At 45.3% G+C, this 11,274-nt stretch overlaps 1 long non-coding RNA gene across 1 annotated transcript; it reads right to left on the reverse strand.

Annotated features, from left to right (window-relative positions):
• Nucleotides 1–2,033: 2,033 nt before the first annotated feature.
• LOC110311198 lies at nt 2,034–8,238 on the reverse strand. The gene is made up of 3 exons (XR_002379938.1): nt 8,122–8,238; nt 5,069–5,183; nt 2,034–2,279 (listed from the first exon to the last, which is right to left on the reverse strand). It is a non-coding gene; the product is annotated as an uncharacterized LOC110311198 (long non-coding RNA).
• Nucleotides 8,239–11,274: the final 3,036 nt, after the last annotated feature.

Genomic DNA, 11,274 nt, shown 5'->3' on the forward strand with positions numbered 1-11,274 from the left:
GAGAAGGAAGGAAGGAAGGAAGGAAGGAAGGAAGGAAGGAAGGAAGGAAGGAAGGAAGGAAGAAGGAAAAGAGGAAAAGAAAAAAGTGAGTAAGATGAAAAATTTTATGCTACATATACAGTTCTGAAATACTTCATTTTAAGCTAAGAAAAAAATGGTGAGAATTTAGGAGCCTTGAGTCACTCCTGGCGTGGGATTCTGAGAGTCCTGTCCAGAGTATTCACCTCTCACTCACCAAATATTTCCAGGCCCCACCCACAGGCTTGGAGCCAGCAGAGTGGAGACTATAGAGAAGCAAGGCCTTGACCATCTCTGCTCTGAGAGACCTTCATGGAGCTTTCTTGCACTGTGACCTTCACTCAAAAACAGAGATCCTGAGGTGAAGGTATCCCACCCTTTCTTTCCCTCCTTGGGGGCCTGGGAGGAGGGGGCTGAACACCTGACAGCCTGACAGGCTATGTTGGATGGACTTGTGCTGCTAGTCCCAAAAGTTCAACCCAGAAAGCAAAACCTGCCAAGGCTGGATTTTTAGCCTATTCATCACATACTTCTGGCCTGGGACTGTGAACGGTAGTTTCTCACCACAGGGCACCAGCAAAAGCCAGCCGCTGACAGTAAGAAACAAAAGAGAAAGAACAAATCAATCAATCAATTAAAGAAGAATCCAATGGTGAAAGAGCAACAGGAATAAAGATGAAGCAGCCCTGAATATGTTAACAGACCTACATTCAAACCTCCATGATGTTAACAAACAACAGAATCCACAAACACACTTCCTTCCTTTGCCCCAGCCAAGAAGGTTGCTGTTGTCATGCAGTAAGAAGATGCCGGTTTGGGCATTGCTCATCTACAGCATCACGGAAGGTCTGAAAGATTTTGAATCAGCCTCTATCCAGCAGTAAAGCCCAGCAGAGAACCCTGGCATGTTTTGTTCCTGGCCTGAGCCAGATGAAAAGTCTTAGCAAACTTCTTGCTGGGGTCTACAGAAATGCACTCTCCCAGAAATGTAGGGGAGTGAGTTACCAAATTCATTCCTCAGTTTTCCAAACTTGACTCCCTCCAGATGTTCCATCTGAATGGTGCCTACTTCCTCAAGTGTCACTTGACCTAGCTGCTCAGGTTCTGGGAGACTCCCTTGGAGACCCTCTCACTCACCCTCTGCAGACTTGGCAGTTAGACTTGAATCATCTGTCCTGTGCCCGAGGATCCATCTGCCCAAATACCTGAACCTGAGCGTTATCCTATCATCCATTTTATTTATATCCTAGGCTCCTTCAAGTTCTGCTAGAAAAAGTTCTGCAGACCCTGGGATTGGAGGACCAAAGGACTGGGAACTTGAGCTCAGCAGCACCCTGCTTGACCTCAGCCACTGCTTCTTAGCCCACCTCATCCATTTTCTAAAAAACTAAGTCTTTATGTCCCGAACTACCTGCTGGCCCACACTGCTAGGATGAACCCGCTGACTCTGGATCAGTAATCTGCCCTTCGGAAGAGCTGTGAGAAAATGAGTGCCATCCCAGCCTCCCTTGGAAACGTGCCCAACCTTATCCTGAGATATGCTTTATCGTAGATGCACTGAGGGTTATGAGGCCGCCGAAGACATCTGCTTCCCTCTTGACCTTGGAGATTACAAGCTCTGTGTGACTGGAGACTGAGTATTGTCTCTCTTGGCAGTAAATATGTAAAGGTTGATTCTGGCTACTGGAAAGCTAAGATACAGGACACGTGACTTCATGCATTGCTCAGTGGGGGGGGGGGGTGAGGTAATGCAAGGGGTTCTGATCAGAGAGGAGAATGTAGACATGGGAGCTGTAAGACCACAGGGATGGACAGGGTCTTGTGGAATTAGAAGTACAGTTCTGTGGGGGAGGGGGCTGGAGAGATGGCTCGGTAGTTAAGAGCACTTGCTGCTCTTACAGAGGAGACAAGTTTCTAGCATCCACATGGCAGCTCACAACCATCTGTTACTCCAGCTTTAGGGGTTTTGAACTCTGGACGTGAGCACACACACACATGTTCATAAACAGACATATACATCATTTTAAATTTTTATGCATATATTTATATATGTAATGTAGTTTTTTTTTAAAAGAAATGTGATTCTGGAAGGCTAAAAAGATAGCTCAGCAGCTAAGAGTGCATAGTCTTCTTGTAGAAATCCAGAGTGTCGTTCTCAGCAACCACTTCAGGCGGTTCACAACAACCTATAACTCCAGCTTCAAGGGATCCGATGCTATCTCCTGGCCTCCATGGGCACCCGTACTCATATGCACAGGCCCCTACAAAGACATATACACATATATGCATAATTAAAATATAAAAATAAATGCTCTTTTTGTTTTGTTTTGTTTCTTTTTGAGACAGAGTCTCACTTTGTAGACATGGCTGACCTGGGAAGTTGCTTTGTAGACCTGGCTGGTCTTGAACTCATAAAGATCTACCCGCCTCTGTCTCCCAAGTGCTGTGATTAAAGGGAAGTGTCATCTCTCCTGGCTAAAAATAAAAATTTTTTTAAGAGAAAATGCATTCTGAATGTCTAAAATTGGGTTCTAACTGGACAGGTGCACAGGGATTTTAATCTTTCATTGTGGCTTCCATGTGGAGTGTCCCCAAGGCTCAAGTTTTTGAACATTTGGTCCCCAGCTGGTGGTACTACTTTAAAAGATTGTAGAATCTTTAGGAGGTGGAGTCTTCCTGGAGGAAGTGGGTCTCTGGGGATGGGCCTTTCAGTTTTATCATCTAGCCCTGTTCTTGTCCACTCTCTGGTTCCTGACTGTCTCGGTTTCTATTGCTGTGACAAAGCACCATGATTTGCATATCCTTGAGTCACAGTCCATTGAGAGAAGCTAAGGCAGGAACTCCAACCAGGCAAGAAATTGGAGGCAGTAGCCAATCATGGCACAGGCCATGGGGAAGGCTGCTTACTGGCTCACTCCTCATTGCTTGCCCATGCTTTCTTATAGCACCGAGGAGCACCGGCCCAGAGTGCGACTACCGCATATAATAGAATAAGAAAATGCTTTTCAGATCTGCCTACAGCCCTATCTTATGGAGTTATCTTCTCAGTTGCGGTTCCCTCCTTTCAGATGACTCCATCTGTGTTAAGTTGACATAAAACTAGCCAGCACATTGACAGAGAGTGCAACGAGACCAGCTCCCTCACATGCCTACTTCCCCAGCTTCCCCACCATGATGGATGGTATCCCTTCAAACTGTAAACCAGATAAACCCTTCATTCCCTAAGTTGCTTCATCGGTCACAGTAACAAGAACAGTGGCTCATAGGCCCTGCATGGTTGTTCTGACCTAGTGGTCACGAGCTGGGAACCTCAGTGCAAACTCTTTGTGGTTCTTTGTGAACCATTAACCAGATTTCAGTTTAAAGATCAGGAGAGTTCTTCGACTACAGACAGGACATGGCAGAGGATGCTGATCAATGAGACTAAAGCCCAAGAAGCCATGGCTCCAGAATCAACTGGGGCCCTTTTAATCATCCCGTTCCTGCTTTGCTCCCGTCCTGTGTGTTGCTTCCTCTGTGTGCAGCTGTTGAGTAGGTTAATGAGCATGAGGTTGTCAACACAAAGTGAGCGATGCAGCTCTGCTGTCCAATCAGGAGAGTTTGTCTGAGAACAGCAGGAGGTTGCAATCCAGGAAAGCCAGGCTCCAAGGGACCATAAGCATGTCTTCAAAGAGGGCTGAGGCGAAAGAGGAGATGCAACAGCAAAAACAAATAGGTTTCAAGCCACATCCTTGTGTGGTCCTGTTCTTTGGGAATCTCAACCTTTTTTGTATGTGGCTCTCTCTATACAAAGGCCTCCCAAAGTGGACAAATGTTCTCCTGGCTTGAATCAGAGCTTTATATACTTTTGACCCTATTTTCATCCAAAACTTGTATGAAGCCTCAAGTATACAAATATATAAAATAGGTTCACAAATCAAACACTTAACAATGATAAATCATTTAAAAAAGAAATGTATTTTAAAGAAATAATTTGTTGCGAGGCGGTGGTGACACACAACTTTAATTCCAGCACTTGGGAGACAGAGGCAGGAGGATTTCTGAGTTTGAAGCCAGCCTGGTCTACAGAGTGAGTTCCAGGACAGCCAGGCCTACACAGAGAAACCCTGTCTCAAAAAAAAATGTTATTTGTTAAATATATAAGCTTACCATTTATTAAAGAGTAATGCTAAACACTTAATACAAATGTTTATACTAATTACTTAATTAGTATTAATGCATAAAAGGTCATACTAATGAGATAGACCTAATTATTTATTTTTACCAAACAAATCTTGGCTGAAAATTTGTTACTGCAAGAGTCTTCAACATTTTTTCAGGGTTGATCAATATTTTTATTTTAAGCTCATCCTTGCTGGGAAATTTGCTTTGCATAAATACATAATACAAAATGGTAGAAGTGTCTTTGGGGCCATTTCTGAAATGGTGGGAAATTCTGTCCTAATCCCAAATCAAAATGTATTTAGTGGTTTCATGAAATTTAAGTCACTAATTCAAACAGCAATTTAAAAACCCAACCATGTTAACAATACACCTCAAAGCGTTATCAATCAGACACTTATGTGCTGGGGAATGATAGTAGGAACATATTAGAATTCTTGGCTTTCTGTAATAAAATTCTTATCTTTCTGTAAAAGCAGGAAACTTTGCACACACAGTAAACAAACAAACAAACAAACAAACAAACAAACAAACAAACAAGCAAATCCTGTTGCTTGATAACATTCTGTAGGCTCCGGTCTGAGCCAGGGCAGTTCAGGTCATGTTTACTGGCGGTGTACAACGTGAGGGCACAAAGTGCTCATGTTGTGTATTCAGAGCCAAGGCTGAACCAGTGAACAAGGTTACAATGTTTCTCCTTCCACTGTGGGACCCTGGGATTGAACTGGGATCTCCATAGCTGTGGGCAGGCGCCTTTACCAGAGGAGCAGCCTTGCCAGCCCAGTGTTTCTTTATAATTTGGTTTTTTCTCCAAGTGACAAAGTAATTTTGGAAACAAAAGCCTGTGTCCTTCGAAGGACACGGGCATGGGGCAGGCTCTGCCACTTACTATCCAGATGACCCAGAGAGGTGCCACAATTCCATCTCCTCCTTCTGCAAAAGAGATAGGAATGTTCCCCGGGGTTGTGCTGAAGAGTGCACGAGACTGCAGTCAGGGCATCTAGCTGCATCACATAGGTGATACTACTGCTTACTAGTTCTTTTTCACAGTGTATTACATTTTTCTAACTTGTCCAGTGTCTCAGTCTTCTAGTCCCTGAATCCCAACAGAGAGAGAGAGAGAGACAGAGACACAGAGAGACAAAGGCAGAGACAGAGAGACAGTGAGACAAAGAGTCTCAAGACAAAGACAGAATCTAGCTGACTCCAACTATCTTCCCACCCACCCCCTCCAGCCCAAGGCCTAGCACATGGTTGGAGATGATCAAGTGTTTGGAATACACTGTAACAAGTGTGTTTGTCAGTGCACAAAGGAAACTCTCTCAGCATTATAGACAAACTGCAGAGCAAAGTGACCAAGCAAGCTTCTGACCAAAAGAGGACCCTGACAAGTCCTTCCAAACACCAGGGTGCACGAGGACACCTCAGGGCCTCCTTCTCTGCACCTTGCTTCTACAGTGAGCCTGAAGACAACATGGCTGGGTATTGAGTAATTAGGAATTCACTATCGGACATTGATTGGACATTCATCATAGACCATTTGCAGGGCATCCATCTGACATTCCATTAAGGAGACATCACATTACAGGGCCCAGTTCTCAAGTTGGCAAATGCAGTTAAGAACTGTCCTTTCTGCCCTTGACCTCTCCTGGCCTTGCCTGCCCCTCCACCCACTCATCTTGTCTCCTGCTAGGACAGTGGCCTTCCTAAGACTGCCACTCTTTAATACAGCTCCTGATGTTGTGGTGACCCTGCCCACCACCAACCATAAAATTATTTTTGTTGCTACTTCATAACTGTAACTTTGCTACTGTTATGAATTGTAGTGTAAGTACCTGATATGCAGGATATCTGATATTCAACCCCTGTATGGGTCACGATTCATCCGCTAAGAACCATTGTGCTAGGAGCCTGCTTAAACCGATATTACCTCCTGGGCACCTTCTTTAGCTTTTAGTTAAAAAATGGTCTTCTTATGTGCCTAGAGTTCCCCCAAACCCTATTCAGTCATCACACTTGAGCCGGGGATATGGGACTATTAGAAGTCTAGCCCCCAGGTGACACTGAGCACCTGAGGACCTAATTGCATCTGGCTTCCTCCTGATTGCATCTGTCTTGTGAGCTATTTCCACAATGCATCTGTATTCCTTCCCTTTTTCTTTTTCCCTCTCTGGTGGCTTTACCTGTAAGGCCTCTGGCTCTATCTAGCTCATTAAAAAAAACAAAATCAAAAACAAAAACAAAAAAAAAAACCACACAGTCTTGCTAAAACTAAATCTAGAATTGACCTTAGAAGACACTGTTTTCCGCCGTAGTAATATGTTCACCTTACTAAAGACTTTAAGGTGGGTATTTAAAGCCATGTGTCAGAACCTGGGCTATCTAGCTATCTTCCACCTGTAGGGTAACTCTTCTGTAATCTCATCCTAGCTGTGTTGTGAAACCCAACACCCTGCAGTCGCCCGCTCCCCCAATACCTAAGGAGAGCCTTGGCACCTTCAGAGAAGGGCTCCTGGGGCCTTTCAGAGATGGAAGGCAGTCCTTTGGCCTCTGAATCACTTATGTCTTGTACAGATATTTATGAGTCTCCTGGCACTTTGTGTTTCTCTCTTCTGTGCTGACGAGCATGGTGTGGCCACTCAGCCCATAGGGTCCACACTAACCCCCAAAGTCAATGACATTGAACTGTTATAGACACCCAGTTGGAAATGTAAAAGACAAGAGCCCTCTGGTGTGGGAATGCTCTTGGTGTGTATGTGCATGAATGCGTGCGTGCGTGCTTGTGTGCATGTGTGTTTGAGAGATCAGCAACTACATGTGTGCATGTCTGTGCCTGTATATGTGTGTACATGCACACACATGTGCATACACACACATGTATGTGTTATTTGAACTGTGTTGGCTTTGGTATGAGTCAAGATCTTGCCTTATATATTTGGGAAAGTCTCAAAGGTCACTGAGACATAGTGACACAAACTCCTCAACTAATCAGCCTCTGGGGTTGGTGACTTTGTCCTTTGAACGAGGGTGACATGACATAGAAAACGTTTGCGTTCAGATTTCATGTCTGGGCAGCAGAGACTTCAGTGTCCTGCTTACCCGGGTATTTTATTTTATTTTATTTTATTTTATTTTATTTTATTTTATTTTATTTTATTTTTGGTGTGACCTTGACTGGAGAGATAGCCATGCAACTTCCTGTCTAATTTTTAAAGACTTCAAATCTCCAACTTTCCTGTGATGTTTTTAATTTCCAGAATGTGCACACAAATATACATCATCATCAAGGGGGTGAGACTTAACTCTCCCTCTCCATCAAAATGAGCTAGACTCATGACTCATTTTCATGTGTGGAATACAGTGACACACTGGTGTGTGACTTGAGAGACTGGATGCTAGCAGACACTGCTCTTTCTTCCCCACCCCCCTATTCCCTTGGGACTGTTCCCTCTGCAGAAAGCCAACTGCTGTGCCCTGAGAGCTCCACGGGGTTTCAATAAGATTCATCTATAGGAGAATGAAACCCATTGTCCACTGCCAATGGACTAATGGGGTATTGTGCTAATCCCAAGTAAATATGCCATCTTCAAAATGCTCTCCAGCCCCAAACTTCAGAAGGTCAAAACTACCCAACACCTCGAGAGCCCTAAAAAGAGCCCTCAAACCAGAACCACACAGCCAATTTGCAGAAACTGTGAGTTGCAAATATGTTATGTCTACCCTCATAATATTGGGCTACTTTGTTAAGGAGCACACATAGTTAACATACTTCTGGATTCTATGAGCCCCTGAGAGCCTCCCAGTGAATTCCTTCTCTGCTGAAGTTTGCTGGAGTTAGAGATGTTCTCTGCTATTTACAACCCTTCCCTTCTTGTCATCGCCTCTCTCTGCTGCTGTGGCTGCTGTAGGCCTCAAGTCCCACCCACAGTCCCCATCTCTCACCCCTGAGTCAGGTAGGACAGTCCAGACTTCTTACGATCCCTCCATCTCTGGAGGTTTCACCTTTCTAGATCTTTCCTCAGCTGTAAAGGTGGCCTCGCCACTCTCTCGCAGCCTGTTCTGGCAGTACATCTCTTCCTGCTCCTCTCCGGAGACCTTGCCATCTGCCCTCCCTCATCATCGACTCACTGCTCCCTTGGGGTTTCTCATAATCTCAGTGAGCTGAATCACCTGGTCTCGGTCCTCTGAGACCTGTCCTTTCTTGGTCTGTCTGCTGTCCTGAGCACCGTTCCCCATAATTGCCTTGGGGAAGGTCTCCATTTCCTCAGTAATGCATACCCTGCGGTTCTGTCTCCCAGGAACCGACTGCTCTGTCTCTCCTCAGGTAATTAATTCATTCTCTCACTTCCTAGATTAAACTGCCTGCCTTTCACCTTGTCTTCCTTTAAGCTTTTCCAGAGCTGCCTTGGCCTCTGAGGCTCCAGTTCTCAGTCATGAGGCTTCCTACATTTCTAGTCTGGAACACGGGGCCACATTCCTTTCTGCTCAGGCTCTCTAATTAGCTCTGTCACTGAGGCCTCAGCTAGCATCTCTGCAGACTTTTCTCCATCTATTAACGGTCTCATCCTTCTGGAAAGCAGGCTCAGATTCCTAGACATCTCTGACATCCCACTCTCCTCAACTGCAGAGCCTCTGTGCTCAGGAACTCCCACTTCCCTTCCCAGTCCCTTAGGCTCTGTCACCTCTAATCCCAACCTCTGTGGGCGGCTCTTTGTTCTGGTGACCCCTTTGGGTGCTCCCTCAGTTACTCTCCCCTCCATGCAGACTTCTGAGCAGTATTCTTAAGCCACTAGTCTCCATCCCAATTACTGCCTCTCTCAAGACCCTCCCATTATATCCAACAGTTATTGGGTTTCTACTGTGCGTATATTATTTATGATTCTTTGCATGCAACCTATTGAGACCAACTTGTGACAATTCAAACTGAAAAGGAGGAGTGGGTTGCATGCTCCTGGGTTTCAAAGGCAGAAAAGCAGCCAAGCCTTTGGACCCAGAGCTCTTAGACTCCACAGTGAACTCTCTGTCTCTGTCTATCTATCTATCTCTTTCTCTGTCTCTGTCTCTGTCTCTGTCTCTGTCTCTCTCTCTCTCTTTCTCCTACTCTGTTCAAACTTACTCCCTGCATCTCCCATTGCAGACCCAGTTCTTTCTGGTACTCAGTCTCTTGCAGAGAGATCACTTCTTACAAAGCCTGAGAAGGGACCACATGACCACTCAGGAGAGTCCTTCAAATGGGGCTGGAGTCCTTCAGTCCCGGTTCGTACGTAACATGTACACATGTGTTCTACTCGGGAATTATCTCTCTGTAAATGATGGGAAGCCAAGGAAAGTGACCTGTGTGTTCTTACAAACAAGCTTTGGGACAGGTGGGTTGAGATAAACTCTCCTGATTGGGAGGTAACAGGGACTGGATGTCATTCATCTCTCCATCGCTCTTCTATGGCTATTTTTTCTCTAACTAGATCTGTCCCTCCTAAGAGCCAAAGGCTGCCTGATAAATGTGGCCAGCTGAGAAGATAGCCTCTTTTCTCTCAGATTCGTATTCTGAATTTTGTTTCCATATTTTACTTATTTACTTGGAGAAGCATAAGTATATGGCCAGAAGACAAATTCCTTCCACTGTGTATGTAAATCCTAGGGATGGAACTCAGGTCACTGGGCTGGGCTATCTCCTTGGCCTCCAAATTCATATTTAATATATCCTGGGGCACAGCTCTAATTGATAGGGCTTGGGGCCTGTCTTCAGTCCTCTGCAGGTGGGAGGACTGTCACAGAGTGGCTCGTGGAGCTCTGGCACTAGACAGACTGGCTGGGTCTAAATCTGGGTTCTATTGCTCATTGGCTGTGTGACTATGGGCACCAAGTCTACAGTTCTGTGTCTGTAAAGGAGGGACAAACAGGATCCACCTCACGGATTATTAGAAAGATTACATTTAGAGAGTTTAGTATGGCGTCTGACACAAAGAAAGGTCCCTGAAGCACGCCAGTGACAAACACAACACCGGTGATAATAAGGTCCATGGAGGGCAGGAAGAGAGAGGAAAGAAACACTTACTAATATTATTGTTATTAATCGTATGCTGTGGAATGTAGTTTTGTCTACACTGTTTTGTGGTTTTGGCTGGTCACATGCATGCACCTGCCCAAGAGCTATCTCAGATCCGAGGATAAAAGGCACATACATACATTAGCCCATTTTTAACTAGCTTATTGGCTCTGTGGCTGGGCTCTTCTAAGCCTTCTGCGGCTAACATGGCCTTACCTTTACTCCTAGCTCAACACCAAATCTGCCCGAAACGTAGTTGCCTGGTTACCTTCTGCGAAGCCCATTGGTCACTTTTGAGCCACTTCCCCTCTCTGCCTACATTTTGGAAGATCTCCCTGTCACTCTGAGTCTGTTCCATGTCTCTCCCCCAGATAGCTCAACTCTCCTCTCCCTAGCCTGCAGGAACCTGGAAGTCCCGCCTCTTTCTTTCTGCCCAGTCATTAGCTACTGGCATCTTTATTGATAGACCAAAAGCCAATTGGGGGCAAGGACCTTTAGCATCAGTAAACAGATTCCCGATCAAAGCATCAAACCCACCCCCTACAGTATACGTATGGGTTTTGCCTGCGTGTGTGTCTGTGCACCACTTGTGTGCCTGGTGCCCATGGAGGTCAGAAGAGGGCATCAGATTCCCCGGAACTGGGGTTACAGATGCTTGTGAGCCACCATGTAGGTGCTGGGAATTGAACCCAGGTCCTATGGGAAAGCAGGCAATACTTTTAATCACCAAACTATCTATTGAGCTCCTGAGAGTTGCATTTCTTGAACCACATGCTTCCAGAGAAGACCTATTAATTTCTTAGGATTTCTATAGCAAAACACCACAGACTGGGTGGCTAAGGATATAAACTCATCACATCACAGTTCTTGAGACCAGTCATCTGCAGTCAAGATGGCAGCAGTGCTGTTTCCTTTTAAGTTCAGCCTTGCTCCTAGCTTCTGTTAGCTTTGGGCATCCCTTGGCTTGTAGATGTGTCTCCTGGGCAATTTCACATCATCTTGTCTTGGTCTGTGTCTGTTTCAGTGTCCAGATATCCCCTTTTCATAGG

Source organism: Mus caroli, chromosome 16 (assembly GCF_900094665.2).
Source record: "Mus caroli chromosome 16, CAROLI_EIJ_v1.1, whole genome shotgun sequence".
Taxonomy (NCBI): domain Eukaryota; kingdom Metazoa; phylum Chordata; class Mammalia; order Rodentia; family Muridae; genus Mus; species Mus caroli.